Here is an 18,150-nt window from a genome sequence, read left to right as displayed (position 1 = left end):
CAGAGGCTGTCCAGCCTTCACAAGCCCCATGGGGGGATCCAAGTCTGTGCTACCTCATTATCTCAAGTATCTCATCAGTGTTCTGTTGGTTGTTCTCTCTGTCAGCATCTAGTGAGGACTCTTCTACTGCAGAACTCAGTGTGCATCTGTCCTTTGACTGTCCCAGCTTGAGTGATGTCTGTGTGTCCCAAGACTTTGTTTACTCCCCATCTAACTTAACCCATATGGACAACACCCCCTTCAAAGGACTAGAGGAGTGATTGGGGAAAAGGAAGTGATGGTGCTGGGGGTGTTGGAGGTACTGGAGGTAGTGGTGGTGGTGGTGGTGGTGATGGTGGTGATGGTGGTAATGGAGGCGGAGATGGTGGTAATGATGGTGGTGATTATGGTGGCGATGGTAGGGATGGTGGTAGTGGGGGTGGGGGTGGTGATGGTGGTAATGGAGGTGGAGATGGTGGTAATGATGGCGGTGATTATGGTGGCGATGGTAGGGATGGTGGTGGTGGGGGTGGTGGTGGTGATGGTGGTAATGGAGGTGGTGATGGTGGTAATGATGGCAGTGATTATGGTGGCGATGGTAGGGATGGTGGTAGTGGGGGTGGTGGTGATGATGGTGGTAATGGAGGTGGAGATGGTGGTAATGATGGTGGTGATTGTGGTGGTCATGGTAGGGATGGTGGTAGTGGGGGTGGGGGTGGTGATGGTGGTAATGATGGCAGTGATTATGGTGGCGATGGTAGGGATGGTGGTAGTGGTAATGGTGGTGATGGTGGTGGTGGTGGTGGTAGTGGTGGTGGGGGTGGTGATGATGAAGGTGGTGATGGTAGTAGTGGTAATGATGGTGGTGGTGGTGGTGGTGGGGGTGTTGGTGGTGGTGGTGGTGGGTGTGATGGTGGTGATGGTGGTGATGGGGGTATTGGTGGTGGTGGTGGGGGCAATGATAGTGATGATTATGGTGGTGATGGTGGTGATGGGGGTGTTGGTGGTGGTGGCGGTGGGGGTGAGGGTGATGGTGGTGTGGGGGTGTTGGTGGTGGTGGTGGTGGGGGTGGGGGTGATGATAGTGATGATTATGGTGGTGATGGTGGTGGTATTAGTGGTAATGATGGTGGTGGTGGTGGGGGTGGGGTGATGGTGGTGCTGGGGGTATTGGTGGTGGTGGTGGGGGTAATGATAGCGATGATTATGGTGGTGATGGTGGTGGTGGGGGTGTTGGTGGTGGTGGCGGTGGGGGTGAGGGTGATGGTGGTGTGGGGGTGTTGGTGGTGGTGGTGGTGGGGGTGGGGGTGATGATAGTGATGATTATGGTGGTGATGGTGGTGGTATTAGTGGTAATGATGGTGGTGGTGGTGGGGGTGGGGTGATGGTGGTGATGGGGGTATTGGTGGTGGTGGTGGGGGTAATGATAGTGATGATTATGGTGGTGATGGTGGTGGGGGTGGTGGTGGTGGTGATGGTGGTGGTGGGGGTGGGGTTGATGGTGGTGATGGGGGTATTGGTGGTGGTGGTGATGGTAATGAGAGTGATGATTATGGTGGTGATGGTGGTGGTGGGGGTGTTGGTGGTGGTGGGGGTGGGGGTGATGGTGGTGATGGGGGTGTTGGTGGTGGTGGGGGTGGGGGTGGGGGTGATGGTGGTGATGGGGGTGTTGGTGGTGGTGGTGGTGGGGGTGGGGGTGATGGTGGTGATGGGGGTGTTGGTGGTGGTGGTGGGGGTAATGATAGTGATGATTATGGGGATGATGTGGTGGTGTTAGTGGTAATGATGGTGGTGATGGTGGTGGTGGGGGTGTTGGTGGTGGTGGTGGTGGTGGGGGTGATGATGTTGATGGTGGTGATGTGGGTATTGGTGGTAGTGGTGGGAGTAATGATAGTGATGATTATGGTGGTGATGGTGGTGGTGGGGGTGTTGTTGTTGGTGGGGGTGGGGGTGATGGTGGTGATGGGGGTGTTGGTGGTGGTGGTGGTGGGGGTGGGGGTGATGGTGGTGATGGGGGTATTGGTGGTGGTGGTGGGGGTAATGATAGTGATGATTATGGTGGTGATGGTGGTGGTGGGGGTGTTGGTGATGGTGGTGGTGGGGGTGATGGTGGTGATGGGGGTATTGGTGGTGGTGGGAGTAATGATAGTGATGATTATGGTGGTGATGGTGGTGGTGGGGGTAATGATAGTGATGATTATAGTGGTGATGGTGGTGGTGAGGGTGTTGTTGGTGGTGGTGGTGGTGGGGGTGATGGTGGTGATGGTGGTGATGGGGGTATTAGTGGTAGTGGTGGGGGTAATGATAGTGATGATTATGGTGGTGATGGTGGTGGTGTTAGTGGTAATGATGGTGGTGGTGGGGGTGATGGTGGTGATGGTGGTGATGGGGGTATTGGTGGTGGTGGGGGTAATGATAGTGATGATTATGGTGGTGATTGTCGTGGTGGGGGTGTTGGTGGTGGTGGTGGTGGGGGTGATGGTGTTGATGGTGGTGATGGGGGTGTTGGTGGTGGTGGGGGTAATGATAGTGATGATTATGGTGGTGATGGTGGTGGTGTTAGTGGTAATGATGGTGGTGGTGGGGGTATTGGTGGTGGTGGTGGTGGGGGTAATGATAGTGATGATTATGGTGGTGATGGTGGTGGAGTTAGTGGTAATGATGGTGGTGGGGGTGATGGTGGTGATGGGGGTGATGGGGGTATTGGTGGTGGTGGGGGTAATGATAGTGATGATTATGGTGGTGATGGTGGTGGTGTTAGTGGTAATGATGGCGGTGGTGGGGGTGATGGTGGTGATGGTGGTGATGGGGGTATTGGTGGTGGTGGGGGTAATGATAGTGATGATTATGGTGGTGATGGTGGTGGTGTTAGTGGTAATGATGGTGGTTGTGGGGATGGGGGTGATGGTGGTGATGGGGGTATTGGTGGTGGTGGGGGTGATGGTGGTGATGGTGGTGATGGGGGTATTGGTGGTGGGGGTAACGATAGTGATGATTATGGTGGTGATGATGGTGGTGGGGGTGATGGTGGTGATGGTGGTGATGGGGGTGTTGGTGGTGGTGGTGGGGGTAATGATAGTGATGATTATGGTGGTGATGGTGGTGGTGGTGGTGGTGGTGATGGTGGTGGTGGTAATGATGGTGGTGATGGTGGTGGCGGGAGTATTGGTGGTGGTGGTGGGGGTGTTGGTGATGGTGGTGGTGGTGGTGGTGATGGTGGTGATGGGGGTGTTGTTGGTGGTGGGGGTAATGATAGTGATGATTATGGTGGTGATGGTGGTGGTTTTAGTGGTAATGGTGGTGGTGGTGGGGGTGATGGTGGTGATGGTGGTGATGGGGGTATTGGTGGTGGTGGGGGTAATGATGGTGATGATTATGGTGGTGATGGTGGTGGTGTTAGTGGTAATGGTGGTGGTGGTGGGGGTGATGGTGGTGATGGTGGTGATGGGGGTATTGGTGGTGGTGGGGGTAATGATAGTGATGATTATGGTGGTGATGGCGGTGGTGTTAGTGGTAATGATGGTGGTGGTGTTGGTGGTGTTGGTGGTGGTGGTGGTGGGGGTGATGGTGGTGATGGGGGTGGTGTTGGTGGTGGTGGTGGTGGTGGTGGGGGTGATGGTGGTGATGGGGGTATTGGTGGTGGTGGGGGTAATGATAGTGATGATTATGGGGGTGATGGTGGTGGTGTTAGTGGTAATGATGGTGGTGGGGTTGGGGGTGATGGTGGTGATGGTGGTGATGGGGGTATTGGTGGTGGTGGGGGTGATGATAGTGATGATTATGGTGGTGATGGTGGTGGTGGGGGTGTTGTTGTTGTTGGTGGTGGTGGTGGTGATGGTGGTGATGGTGGTGATGGGGGTATTGTTGGTGGTGGGGGTGATGGTGGTGATGGTGGTGATGGGGGTGTTGGTGGTGATGGTTGTGGTGGGGGTGATGGTGGTGATGGTGGTGATGGGGGTATTGTTGGTGGTGGGGGTGTTGGTGGTGGTGGTGGGGGTGTTGGTGGTGATGGTGGTGGGGGGGTGATGGTGGTGATGGTGGTGATGGGGGTATTGTTGGTGGTGGGGGTGTTGGTGGTGGTGGTGGGGGTGTTGGTGGTGATGGTGGTGGGGGGGGTGATGGTGGTGATGGTGGTGGTGGGGGTGATTGTGGTGATGGGGGTGTTGGTGGTGGTGGTGGTGGTGGTGGGGGTGATGGTGGTGATGGTGGTGATGGGGGTATTGGTGGTGGTGGGGGTAATGATAGTGATGATTATGGTGGTGATGGTGGTGTTAGTGGTAATGATGGTGGTGGTGGGGGTGATGGTGGTGATGGTGGTGATGGGGGTGTTGGTGGTGATGGTGGGGGTAATGATAGTGATGATTATGGGGGTGATGATGGTGGTGTTAGTGGTAATGATGATGGTGGTGGTGGGGGTGATGGTGGTGATGGGGGTATTGGTGGTGGTGGGGGTGTTAGTGGTAATGATGGTGGTGGTGGGGGTGATGGTGGTGATGGTGGTGATGGGGGTATTGGTGGTGGTGGTGGTGGGGGTGATGGTGGTGATGGTGGTGATGGGGGTATTGGTGGTGGTGGTGGTGGGGGTGATGGTGGTGATGGTGGTGATGGGGGTATTGGTGGTGGTGGTGGTGGGGGTGATGGTGGTGATGGTGGTGATGGGGGTATTGGTGATGGTGGTGATGAGGGTATTGGTGGTGGTGGGGGTAATGATAGAGATGATTATGGTGGTGGTGTTGGTGATGGTGGTGGTGGGGGTGATGGTGGTGATGGTGGGGTTGGGGGTGATGGTGGTGATGGTGGTGATGGGGGTGTTGGTGGTGGTGGGGGTAACGATAGTGATGATTATGGCGGTGATGGTGGTGGTGTTAGTGGTAATGATGGTGGTGATGGGGGTGATGGGGGTGTTGGTGTTGGTGGGGGTGACGATAGTGATGATTATGGGGGTGATGGTGGTGGTGGTCATGGTGGCAGGAGCGGTGACGATGAAGGTGGTGATGGTGGTGCTGGTGGTGTTAGAGAAGGTAAGTATGACAATGAAACCCCTGAGTCAAGTTTCTTGTTGTTCTGTAGAACAGAACAGAACCAGTTTAAGCAGTCATCCCCTTGAGCTAGCTTAGGGGTAAAACATACCCTCTTACAGTCTCATTCCACCAAAGGTTAACATGTATTGAGGACTTACCAGGGGCCAGGTCTTAACTTCATCATGTCTTCTAATCCTCAGAGCAACACTAAGGCAGGTAGGGAGTGGGGCTGGGGTTCAAGCCCAGGCAGATCTGCTCCTGGGGGTGGGTAGGGGGTGGTTATTCTCACTGTAGAGAACTCACTAAGGCTGCAATTTTTGTGGCCTTGTGGGCAGATAGGGCAAACACCAGCCACTGTTTAAGCCTCTGTAGGTCCACAGCCCAGTCCCCACCCCCTTACCTAGAAGAGGAGGAGGGAGAGAGGAAGCATCAGCCAAGGCCCAGCTATTGAGAAAGAACTCTGCCAGCAGGGGAGCTGCCCATCCCCTCACACACCAAAGGCACCTCTAGGAGGAGGAGGACAAAAAGCACAATTACCTGTGTAGGTGCTGTAAGTAAGTATCTTATTTAAGGCCAAGGTGGCTCCTGACTTATCACTGAATCCCTCCCCTGCCTCCACCCCGAGCCCAGCACAACACCTGGCCCAGAACAGCCCCTAAGTGGACTTGGACTGAATTCACTGGCCTACTGCTAGCACCCACCTTCTCTGCAAGCCTGATCAAGTCAAATGAGACAAGAGATTTGCTCAGCAGGGAAGATCTATGCAGAGGCGGCACAGGGTTGGGGGTGCAGGGCATTCTGACACCCCATCTACTACTAGTCATCCCTTGAGTAAGTCGCTCAGCCTCCCTGAGCCTCAATTTCCTCGCCTGTAAAATGGGATGAGTCAGGTGCATGGAGATAGCAAGGAGGCCTTGCAGGGAGCATGCAGGGAGGAGGCATTTGCTCCAGCTCAGCTTTAGGAAGCAGAACACAGCGGCCTGTCTGCAGCCTAGCTGCCAGAATCAAATCAGGTAATAAAGGGTTGGGCAACATTAAAAATTGTCCAACAGGAGAGGGAAGGAGCAAAAAATATTTATTGGGTACATACTGTGTGTTTTATCCACCCTTTATCTCCTTTATTCCTCAAATAAACTCCTTCAGATAAATACAAATACCCTAAATGTACGGATGAGGAAACCGAAACTCACAAAGACCAGGGGTGGGTGAAGGATCCCTCCAAGTTCACATTGGAAGTTCAGCTTCAGGTTAGCCTCTGCCCTCCCCCCAGCTATTCGACACTACCTCCTGCAAAGGACTGTGATCTGACCTTTTTAAAAAATGTTTTCTTTTGGTTATCAGTTTTAATTTGTATAGTTATATTATTATCTAAGCATAAAGTAAATTAAAAATCTATTTTATGATCACATAAAATTGACAGGCCAGAATATTAGTGCATGCAATCTGTTTCTAATTAGGAAGTCGATGTGGTATTCAACAAATTAATTGCTTTTTTGGTTCTTAAATTGTTGTTTAGTTTCTTTATTCATATACGCACACACACACAACTTTATGTATAAGTATTAAAATGTGTGTGCACTCTTTTTGTTCCTTTCCTGTTTTTCTTGGCTCCCCTTTTCCCCTCAACCACTGCCACCCACATCAGCCTTCAACCCCACCCCCACCGTAATGTATCTTAATAACTCTGTATGTATCTTTTCATATTGTTGGTGCGTATATAATCTCACAGACACATGTACATGCATTTACATAAATGAGGGATGAAGGATTTGCTGTTTATTTCACACAAATGAAATCAATATCCTACATGTACGTTTCTGCATTCCACATTTCTCTCTCCCCAATCCCTGGAGGAATCCTTCCTTGCCATCCAATAAATAGCTCCAATTTATTGACTATAATGCCTGCTTAATACTCCAGGGTAGGAGTGGACCATTATTTATTCCACCTGTCCACTATCAATTTTTAAAAATCTGTTTGCCATCTTCTGTCACTACAAATAAACAGCAGTAAATATCTTTGCACATATGCCTTTTTATACTGGTCTGTTATTTCTATTAATTTAAAATTAAGTGAAGTCCCTTAAATAATTTGAAAATCATCTTTGCTGTATAATCATATATAACAAAGCCAGAAAAGAACCTGGGAGAATAAAAGTTCTGGTGACAGAACAGTGGATGAATGTTTTCATTTTCTATATATCCTTTTGTTTCATCACACTATTCATATGGTAGATAAAAGCTAGAGACGTATGGGATTTTTTTGTTGTTTGTTGTTGTTGTTGTTGTTTGAGACAGGGTCTCACTCTGTCACCCAGGTTGGAGTGCAGTGGCACACTCTTGGCTTACTGCAACCTCCACCTCCTGGATTCAAGTGATTTTCCCACCTCAGCCTCCCAAGTAGTGGGGCTACAGGCACATGCCACCACGCCTGGCTAATTTTTGTATTTTTTGGTAGAGATGGGGTTTCACCATGTTGGCCAGACTGCTCTCAAACACCTGACCTCAGGTGATACTCCCTCTTCGGCCTCCCAAAGTGCTGGGATTACAGCTGTGAGCCACTGTACCTGGCCAACGCATGTGTTTTATGTGTAACAATCCTATCATGGTAGGAGAAAGAGGGACCCTTGCAATCAGCAGTGTGTTAACAAGGGGTGAAGTCAGAAATGGCATCTCCTGAATAGTGGCCACTATTGCTTTAACACTCCCTGATCTGCTCAAAACCCTTTGGGGATCTTGGACTGTTGGGGATTCCAGGATGCAGACAGCACATCAGAGGAGGGGCCAGATAAGGAGCTCCACTGCCTCGTGCCTCAGTTCTGTAGATGGGGCTCTACCCATCCAGGGCTCAAGAAGATATTTGCTTTCACATCCATGCCAGCTTGTCAATACCTACCCATGGAGACTGCCCTGTGCCAACACAATGGGAGGCACGTGGAACCTGGAGAAGCCTGCCCTCAAGAAATTCTCTTCTGAGCAAGTTCTGTGGAGTCCTGAAAGAGCAGAGACTTTTAAACCAAACTTCCATGGCCTGACTCCACAAGTCTTTACTGAGTGTCCCTTGTGGGCTGGGTACCATCCAGGGGCTGTTGGTGACTAGCAAAACAAAAGTTTCATTACTGTTTATGTTTTGGAGAGCAGACAGAAGGTCTTAAACAACAAGCTACAGCAGTGAGAAGACAAGCATAAGAAATTGCTTATCTCATACACTAGGAGGGACATTGAGCTTATTACAGCTCTCAGAAAAAATGGACCCAAAGAAAGCTGAGCTTTACAAGCATACCACTCATTCATTTACATCAGCAGATGCACTTTATGGGCTGCCATTAATTCTCACTCTGGTCATTGTTTTTGCACCTCATGCAATTATCTAAAGCAATATTTCCCAAACTTTGACAGTAAGTCAAGCATAAGGAATCTGAAGGTGCGTTCAAATTAGACAAATTTCAAGAACCACTGGGAGTACTCAACCTTCTCAGCTCAGGTGCCAGGATCTTAGGGTGTGGGAAAGACCAGACAAGAGCAAAAGGCAGTCTGATTTGGGACTTGAATCTTAGTTTGAGAAATCCAGGCAGTAAGCCATTTCCACATGGAAATTCCGGTTCCCTTATTGAAGGGAAAACTCATATTTCTGCACAATATTGTCCTTCTGTTTAAAAGGGGCTCATGATTTGTTTCTACAAGATAACAGCAATGAACAAGAGATAAGTGATTCCTGCTCTCCCCCAAGAAAGTTTTTTTTTTCCTTTAACTACTGTAAACCTGGATTTCTGCATCTGTCAGGTAGAGGCCTTTCATGATGAGCTTTCCAAGGATCTGCTCCTGGGGGTTAAGCACTCTGAAGATACGGGTACAGACAACTTCTTTAAAACAGCACCCATGCCCAGGCTGGGCGTGATGGCTTATGCCTATAATCCCAGCACTCTGGGAGGCTGAGGCAGGCAGATCACTTGAGGCCAGGGGTTTGAGACCAGCCTGGGCAACATGGTGAAATCCTTTCTCTACTAAAAATACCAAAAAAAAAAAAAAAAAAAAAAATTTAGCTGAGTGTGGTGGCACACACCTGTAGTCCCAGCTACTCAGGAGGCTGAGGCATGAGAATTGCTTGAACCTGGGAGGCAAAAGTTGCAGTGAGCCAAGATTGCACCACTGCATTCCAGCCTGGATGACAGTGAGAATTTGTCTCAAAAAATAAATAAATAAATAAATAAATAAATAAATAAATAAATAAAATAAAATAGCACCCCATGCCCAGTTGGAGAGTATTCTACATCCTCATTTCTGAGATCTCATTAATGAACAACTCATGAATGTGTGTGCCAGCCCAGGAGTTGTTTAATAACCCAGGCCAGGACTATGTCTCTGTGTAAGGGTCCTTCCACAACACCATCTTTAAAAGAATCAGATGAATCAATTTACCAAAGAGGTTTTTAAGGGTAATACCCAAAGTTGATGAGCATGTTTTGAAATAGGCACCCCAATTCCCTGCTGGCAAGATATGCAAATTGGCACAATTTCTCTTTAAATCAATTTGGCCATTCAAATCGAGAACCTTAAAACATCTGTATCTTCTCGTCTAGTATACATCTAGGAATCTAGCCTAAGGAAATAATCAAAAATATTTGTGGGAGCTGAGGCAGCAGAATCGCTTGAACTCAGGCAGCAGAGGTTGCAGTGAGCTGAGATCATGACATTGCACTCCAGCCTGGCCGACAGAGTGAGACTCTGTCTCAGAAAAAAAAAAAAGAATGCAAAATGGTATAGACATTTAGTGTCATTGTTGTTGTAATTATAGCTGGTAAGATATGTTTACTTCATTTATACATATATATGTATAAATACATAAATATATATGCATAAATGTATTTTATTTATACATACACATATAAATGTATATATGTATAAGTGTGTATATGTATACACAGTCACGGATTACTTAACAACAGGAATACATTCTGAGAAATGCATTAGTAAATAATTTTGTCGTTGTGTGAACAACATACAGTATACTTACACAGACCTACATGGTATAGCCTACTTCACACCAAGGCTGGATGGTATAGCCTATTGCTCCTAGGCTATAAACTTGAACAGCAGGTTACTGTGCTGAATACTATAGGCAATTGTAACTCCATAGTTGGTATTTGTGTATCTAAACCTATCTAAACACAGAAAAAGTACAGTAAAAATATAGTATTATAATCTTATGGGACCACTCTTGTATATATATGCCATCCATCACTGAAAAAAGGCAGGAGGATTGCTTGAGCTCAGGAGGCAGAGGTTGCAGTGAGCTGAGATCACACCACTGCACTCCAGCCTCAGTAGCAAAGTGAGACTGTGTCTCAAAAAACAAACTAACAAAAATTAAAATAAAATATTTTAAAGTGGTTTTTGGTATACTCACAGACTTATGCAACCATCTTCACTATTTATTTTCAGAACCTTTTTATTACCCCCAAATGAAACCCCGTATGCATTAGCAGTCATTACCCATTTTCTCCTTCCTCCCAGCCCCTGGCAACCACTAATCTACTTTTTATCTCTTTAGATTTGCCTGTTCTGGACATTACACATAAATGTAGCCACATAATATGTGGCCTTTTGTGACTAGCTTCTTGCATTAAGCATAATATCTTCAAGGTTCATCCATGTTGCAACATCTAGCAGTAGTTTATTCCTTTTTTTGTTTGTTTGTTTTTAATTTTTTTTTTTTTAGAGGCAGGGTCTCACTCACTCTGTCACCCAGGCTGGGGTGCAGTGGTGCTATCATAGGTCGCTACTGCCTTCAGCCCCTGGGCTCAAGGGATCCTTCCACCTCAGCCTCCCATATAGCTGGGACTACAGGTACATGCCACCATGCCTCACTAATTTTTTAAATTTTTGTAGAGATGTGGTCTTATTGTCTTGCCAAGGTTGGTCTCAAACCTGCCAAGCAGTCTCAAACCACTTGACCTCAAGTGATCCTCCCGCCTCTGCCTCCCAAAGCATTGGGGTTATAGGCACGAGCCACCATACCTGCTCTTCATTTCTTTTTATTGCCAATATCATTCTATTATATAGATATACCACATTTATCTATTCATCAGTTGATGGATATTTGGGTTGTTTCTACTTTTTGGTTATTAATAATCCTCCTGTGGGCATCCATCTACATATTTTTGTGTGGATATATGTTTTCAGTTTTCTTGAGTATCTACCTAGAAGTGGAATGGCTGGGTGATATGATAACTCATTGTTTAACATTTGAGGAACTGCCAAACTGTTTTCCAAAGTGGCTGGACCATTTAACATTCCCAGCAGCAGCGTATGACAATTTCAATTTTCCCATGCCCTCATCAACACTTTTGACTGTCCATCCTTTTCTAGATGGGGTAGAGAGGTGATCTCACTCTGTTGCCCAGGCTGAAGTACAGTGGCATGATCATAGCTCACTGCAGGCTCGAACTCCTGGACTTATAGGATCCTTCTGCCGCAGCCTCCTGAGGGAAATACAAATTAAAACCACAATGAGATACCACTTCACACCTACTAGGATGGCTCCAATCAAAAGGATGGACAGGCTGGGTACAGTGGCTCACTGCTGTAATCCCGCACTTTGGGAGGCTGAGGTGGGTGGATCACTTGAGGTCAGGAGTTTGAGACTGGCCTGGACAACATGATGAAATCCTGTCTCTACTAAAATACAAAAAATTAGCCAAGTGTGGTGGTGGGCACCTGTAATCCCAGCTATTCAGGAGAGTGAGGCAAGAGAATCACTTGAACCCAGGAGGTGGAGGTTGCAGTGAGCTGAGATCGCACCACTGCACTCTAGCCTGGGCAATAGAATAAGACTAAGTCTTTAAAAAAAAAAAAAAAAAGGATGGACAGAGTCAGGCATGGTGCCTCACCCCTGTAATCCCAGCAGTTTGGGAGGCCAAGGCAGGTGGATCTCATTAGCTCAGGATTGGAGACCAGCCTGGGTGACATGGTGAAACCCCGTCTCCATAAAAAGTACAAAAATTGGCTGAGCGCAGTGGCTCACGCCTGTAATCCCAGCACTTTGGGAGGCCGAGGCAGGCAGATCACGAGGTCAGGAGTTCGAGACCAGTTTGACCAACATGGTAAAACCCCGTCTTTACTAAAAATACAAAAAATTAGCCAGGTGTGATGGTGCGCACCTGTAGTCCCAGCTACTTGGGAGGCTGAAGCAGGAGAATCGCTTTAACCCGGGAGGCGGAGGTTGCAGTGAGTCAAGATCGTGCCATTGCACTCCAGCCTGGGTGACAGAAACTCTGTCTCAAAAACAAAAGAAAAATCAACTCCTCAAACATCCACCCTTTTTGGCTTCTTCCTCTCCATAATCATGAACAATCTTCCCTATTTTGAAAACCCTATTGTCTGACTTTGCTGCCAGCTCTAGCTGTCATCTGATTTTCCCCCTTCCTCTCAAGGTTAGACTTCTCCAAAAAGGGTGCTGCCCTCAATTCCTCAGCACACTCCTGTCCCCTCCAGCCCCTGCTGTCTGCCCTCTGCTCACACAGTGACAGTTCCCAGTGGTTTCCTAGCTGCTGAGATCAGTGAGATTTTTTTCAGTGCCCTCTGGCTGCTCTGCTGCATTCGAGGCCATCACTCCCCTTATCCCCCCTGCAGCCTCCATGACCATCTCCTCTTCTGGCATCTGTTCTGCTGCTCTCACATGTTGCCTGTGGCCATCCACACTCTCCCTGGATATCTTGTTTGTGTCTCCAACTCTCACGCTCACAAATGCTTGTAAATTGTATTTACAGATCCTTGTTTCTTACTGCCCAGTGGAATGTACCTGTGTATCCTTTAACACCCCTGATTCAACATTCAAACCCAGACCGCTCTCCCACAGCACAGCATGACAATAGAATGTACCTGTGTATCCTTTAACATCCCCGATTCAACATTCAAACCCAGACTGCTCTCCCACAACACAGCATGGTCTTCACCACTCTTTTTTCTTTTCTTTTTTTTTTTGAGAAGGAGTCTCACTCTTTCACCCAGGCTGGAGTGCAGTAGCACAATCTTGGCTCACTGCAACCTCCACCTCCTGAGTTCAAGCAATTCTCCTGCCTCAGCCTCCCTAGCAGCTGGGTTTACAGGTGCCCACCACCATACCTAGCTGATTTTTGTATTTTTTGGTAGAGATGGGGTTTCACAATGTTGGCCAGGCTGGCCTCGAACTCCTGACCTCCAATGATCTGGCCTCCTCAGCTTCCCAAAGTTCAGGGATTACAGACATGAGCCATCACGCCCAACCCTAAAGTGGACTTTTTACACAATCCAACCCCCTCTTAGCTTGTGGGAGGGGAATGAGGCCTCAAACAGTTAAATACTTGCACAGAGACAGATAACTGGTGCCAGAGTTGAAAACCCCCTCCCGTGCTCTTTCCGCCACATCAAGCAGCATTTCAGTGGCTTTCGTGCTTTCAGCTGCTGTTATAATATATAATCGTAGACTGCCACATTTTCATATTTGAGTACTTGGCCAATCTATAAAATTATAAGGTTTTATATTTCTCATATATCGGTGAGCTCCCTTTGTGTCTAATTCAGGAGTTACTACATAGTTTGTGCTCAAGAAATATGCAATGGATGAATGAAATGAGATACAATTACCTTACAGGTTTTCCCTGCTTAGAGCTTAGCCCAGTGCAGGGCAAATGGAGGCGCTCACTCAGAAGATATTTAGTGGTTGGATAATAACGGGGCATCATTAAATAGCAGGCTGAGGTGTTGGGATTCTCTGAGCATTGGGGAGCCCCACTACCAGTTCTGGGCAGAAGAGTAAAATCAGGAATGTGCCATTTTGGAAGAATTAAATCAGTGGCAGCAGAAGGAAGACATGGGGGAGGCTAGAGCTCCAGGAGGGAGGACAGGAGGGATTGGTCTGAGGTGGTGGACAAGCCAAGCACATTTTGAAGGCAGAAAGGACAGGGTGGCTGCGATACAGGAAAGGGAGGAGGAGGAGGATTAGGCAGAGGCTGGACTGTGGTGGGAAAGTGGTGCTGCTATTGAAACATGGAGCATCTGGGTGGGGAGGGGGTGACAGACCACAATCAGAGTGCCGCGTGCGGGACCTCAGCTTGCTTCTCTGAATCACCCTTTCCAGTAGGAGTTTTCAGGAAACCGATTTGAAACCCATTAAATGTCAATATCCAAACCCAGGGTGTCTGACCTCAAATATTCCTTCATCCCTCAGTGCCGCCCAAACATAGGGGAAGGAGACAGATTGGGAGTCAAGGTTACAAAATTAAAATGTACTTGTAGTGATTTGAGTTGATGGTGACAGATCATTATAGCTCTAACAGGCCCACAGTATTTTCCCTCTTAGATTAGGAGTGTTCAGAAAATTATGACCATAGGTCCTTTTTCCCGTCTCCCTCCATCTCAGAAAGAACTACAGTTTGATTCAAGAAACGACTTCCCAGCAGTCAGTTCAGAGGCCCTGGAATGGATGAGTTCTTCTGTTGGGCAGCTCTATAGGGAACTCTATGGTCTTTGAGCCTCTAATCTAGAACTGAAGACAGATGAGATGACTTTTCTCAGGTTCCTTCCAGTTCTCAGGGTCAGAAAGACCTCTCGTTAGCCCTCTGCATTGCAGTGACAACACCTCTCTTTCCTGTGGATCCTGCTGTGATTTATGCCTCTCTTTCCTGTGGATCCTGCTGTGATTTACGCCTGTTAAATGTTGTTTTAGCTGTGCATGCTGGGTCATACCTATAATATTAATGTGTAGGGAGGCTGAGGTGGGAGGATTGCTTGAGCCCAGGAGTTCAAGGCTACAGTGAGCTGTGATCATGCCACTGCACTCCTGCCTGGGCAACAGAGCAACATGTGACTCTAAAAAAAAAAAAAATTAGGCCGGGCAAGGTGGTTCACACCTGTAATCCCAACACCTTGGGAGGCTGAGGTGGATGGATCACCTGAGGTCAGGAGTTTGAGACCAGTCTGACCAACACGGTGAAACCATGTCTTTACTAAAAATACAAAATTAGCTGGGCGTGATGGCACACCCCTGTACTCTCAGCTACTCAGGAGGCTTAGGCAGGAGAATCATCTGAACCCAGGAGGTGGAGGTTGCGGTGAACCAAGATCTTGCCATTGCAATCCTGCCTGGGCAACAAGAGCAAAATTCCATTTAAAAAAAATGAATAAATTTTTACAAATCCAGCTCAGGCTGGAGTGCAGTGGTGTGATCTCGGCTCACTGCAACCTCCACCTCCTTGGTTCAAGCGATTCTCCTGTCTCAGCCTCCCAAGTAGGTGCCCGCCACCACCCCCGGCTAATTTTTTGTATTTTTAGTAGTAACATGTATTTTCACCATGTTAGCCAGGATGGTCTCAATCCCCTGACCTCTTGATCTGCCCGCCTCAGCCTCCCAAAGTGCTGGGATTACAGGCAGAGCCACCGTGCCCGGCCAAGAATTTTTTTTTTCATAACTTTAGCTGAAGCCAAATAATTGAATGTAGACTCACAAAGTTCTTGGTCTGGTCAGCCCAGTCCCCTTCAGAGCACAGAGAAGGAACCCCCTTCAGCTCTGTCATTACTTCCTCCCAAGCAGGCTGGGGTGTTTTCTCAGACTGCTGCTTGCCAGGCCTCTCAGCAAGGTGCTAGACATCTGGTGAGCAAGGAGGGCTCAGTCCCTTTCTCCAGTGAATCAGACAAGTAAATGTAGAGTCACAATGCCTCATGGTACATGCTCTGATAGGGCACGCACAGGGTACCAGGGGCACATCTCTGCTCTCCAGCTCCTCTTTGAGAAAATGGAAAAAGTGCACATTGAGGACATTTTTTAAAAGCCTTGGGCTGGTGTCTCTCTGGTCTTCAACACACACAAGTCATCTTCCTTGGGCTTATTACTTCAGTGGATGAAGTGCTTTTATTGGCATGGATGTGAGGTTTTTTGGTTGTGGGATTTTTTTTCTCCCAGAAACCCTATATTAGCTTTCAAAATCAAGGAGAAAGGAGTTTTAGATTATATGCTTTTAGTACTGTCAGCACAGAGGCCACGTGTTGCCAGGAGAGTTTATTCCTAAGTACCATCCTTACTTTCTGCCTCCGCTTGGTCCCCGCAGCGGTGGGGACGGGCCCACCCTGTGAAACACCAGAACTGTCAGAACTGTTGGCTCTGAGGCAGGTGTGGTGGCTCACACCTGTAATCCCAGTACTTTGGGAGGCCAAGGCAGGAGGACTGCTTGAACTCAGAAGTTTGAGAACAGCCTGGGCAACATAGTGACACCCCGTCTCTACTAAAAATAAAAAAAATTAGCCAGGAGTGGCGGTGCAGGCCTGTGGTCCCAGCTGTTCAGGAGGCTGAGGTGGGAGGATTGCTTGAGCCCAGGAGACTGAGGCTGCAGTGAGCTATGATTATACCACTGCATCCAGCCTGGGTGACAGAGTGAGACTCAGTCTCAAAAGAAAAAAAAAAAAAAGAGCCATCATTCTCTAGGATGTGCAGGAGTGTGGACAGTACTGGGCTGTATCTCTCTTCAGCTTGCAGCTCCACCTTCCAACTTCTTTCTCTCAAAAAAAAAAGTTCTGCCAGGAGGGTGCGGGTGGCCTCCTGACAGCAGCTGTGTTGCTGAGGCCAGGCCTGCCTGCTCTTGGTCCAGGGGGAGGACCAGCCTCTTTAGAGGCTTTGTTCGAGCCCTTTGGGCCCTCTCCTCCTGGCACTGCTTGGCTCAGAAAAGTAGGAACAGAAAGTTCTCCCTTCTCAGAGGCCCTTTCTCACCATCACCTGCTCACTCCCTCCCTCCAGGTCCCTTTGCCCCTGATTGCCTCAAACCCTGGCCTGGAAGCCCTCAGTCTCAGGGGGACTGGGAAGAGGGAAGGACAAAAGGATTGTGGCCCTGAAATTCCTGCTCCCTGCTAGCTTTCCTCATCCCTGCTTTTAAGAAGTAAGATAATAATAATGGTCATTAACTTTTACTGGGCACACGCTCTGGCGCCAGGAACCATCTGAAGCATTTGATGGGCATTTCTTCACTTAAAATGTGAGTACCAACCCCAGAGGAAGGTACTCAGGCACCCTCATTTTGCAGATGAGGATACAGATGCAGTTTCTTAGTGGATTTGAAATTGGGAACATGTCTTTGAAAAGCCATCTGGGCTCTGACTTCCACGTTCTCTCACTTCTTTTTTTTTTTTTTTTTTTTTTTGTTGAGATGGAGTCTCGCTGTGTCGCCCAGGCTGGAGTGCAGTGGCACAATCTCGGCTCATGGCAAGCACCACCTCCCAGGTTCACACCATTCTCCTGCCTCAGCCTCCCGAGTAGCTGGGATTACAGGTGCCCACCACCACGCCTGGCTAATTTTTTGTATTTTTAGTAGAGACGGGGTTTCACCATGTTAGCCAGGATGGTCTCGATCTCCTGACCTCGTGATCCACCTGCCTCAGCCTCCTAAAGTGCTGGGATTACAGGTGTGAGCATCGCACCTGGCCACTCACTTCTTCCAACTTTTCCCATAGAACATTCACTCTGAATCAATCCAGGAAAAGGGCAGCCAGCCACCAGGGTTCCTGCCACGTGCCCTCCTGATGTGCTGGTGTTCACTCTCATATCTTGACTGGATACCACTTTACCCCCATCTAGCTCTGTAATCCTTTTCTAAAGTCCTGACACAGTATTCTTCTGTCTCCCTCCTGTCCCCTGCCCCTAGGACCCTGCTAGGATCTTTGAGCTTGTGGAGGTGGTTGGCAATGGAACCTACAGACAGGTGTACGAGGTGAGATGAATGGTGTGGAAGTATGACCTCCACATCTGCAGGACACTCTTGGGAGGAGTGGAAGGAAGTAGGTTTCTGGTCTGTAGGTCTGAGGGGGGCTATGGGAGATGCCAGAGGCTGGGGCCCTGGAAAGGTAGAGGCAGGGAGAGGAAAGAGCACCCAGGAGGAGGCACTGTTGATGCCTCTCTCTACCTGAGTGCAGAGCCAATCGCGGACATGGTGGGAACAGGCCAGCAGCCATGCAGGGTGGCCTGCAGCAGTGAGAGCAGGTGGAAGGGCATACGGCCTTGTGTGTCAGAACTCTCCTGGGATTCAGAGAGAGCTAAGGCCAGAGGTGTGGGTTTGGCTTCTCCTTGGACCACAAAGAGACACAGGACTTTGAGGTACTGGGACCTAATGGGTGGCCTTCTGCAGAGGG

At 48.5% G+C, this 18,150-nt stretch overlaps 1 pseudogene; it reads right to left on the bottom strand.

Moving 5' to 3' along the window:
* Nucleotides 1–722: 722 nt before the first annotated feature.
* Nucleotides 723–4,808, bottom strand: LOC129017528 (basic proline-rich protein-like; annotated as a pseudogene).
* Between the last annotated feature and the right edge of the window lie 13,342 nt (nt 4,809–18,150).

Source organism: Pongo pygmaeus, chromosome 19, assembly GCF_028885625.2.
Source record: "Pongo pygmaeus isolate AG05252 chromosome 19, NHGRI_mPonPyg2-v2.0_pri, whole genome shotgun sequence".
NCBI lineage: Eukaryota > Metazoa > Chordata > Mammalia > Primates > Hominidae > Pongo > Pongo pygmaeus.
Note: the sequence above shows the minus strand (reverse complement) of the source record. Positions and strands in the feature narration are given on the sequence as shown.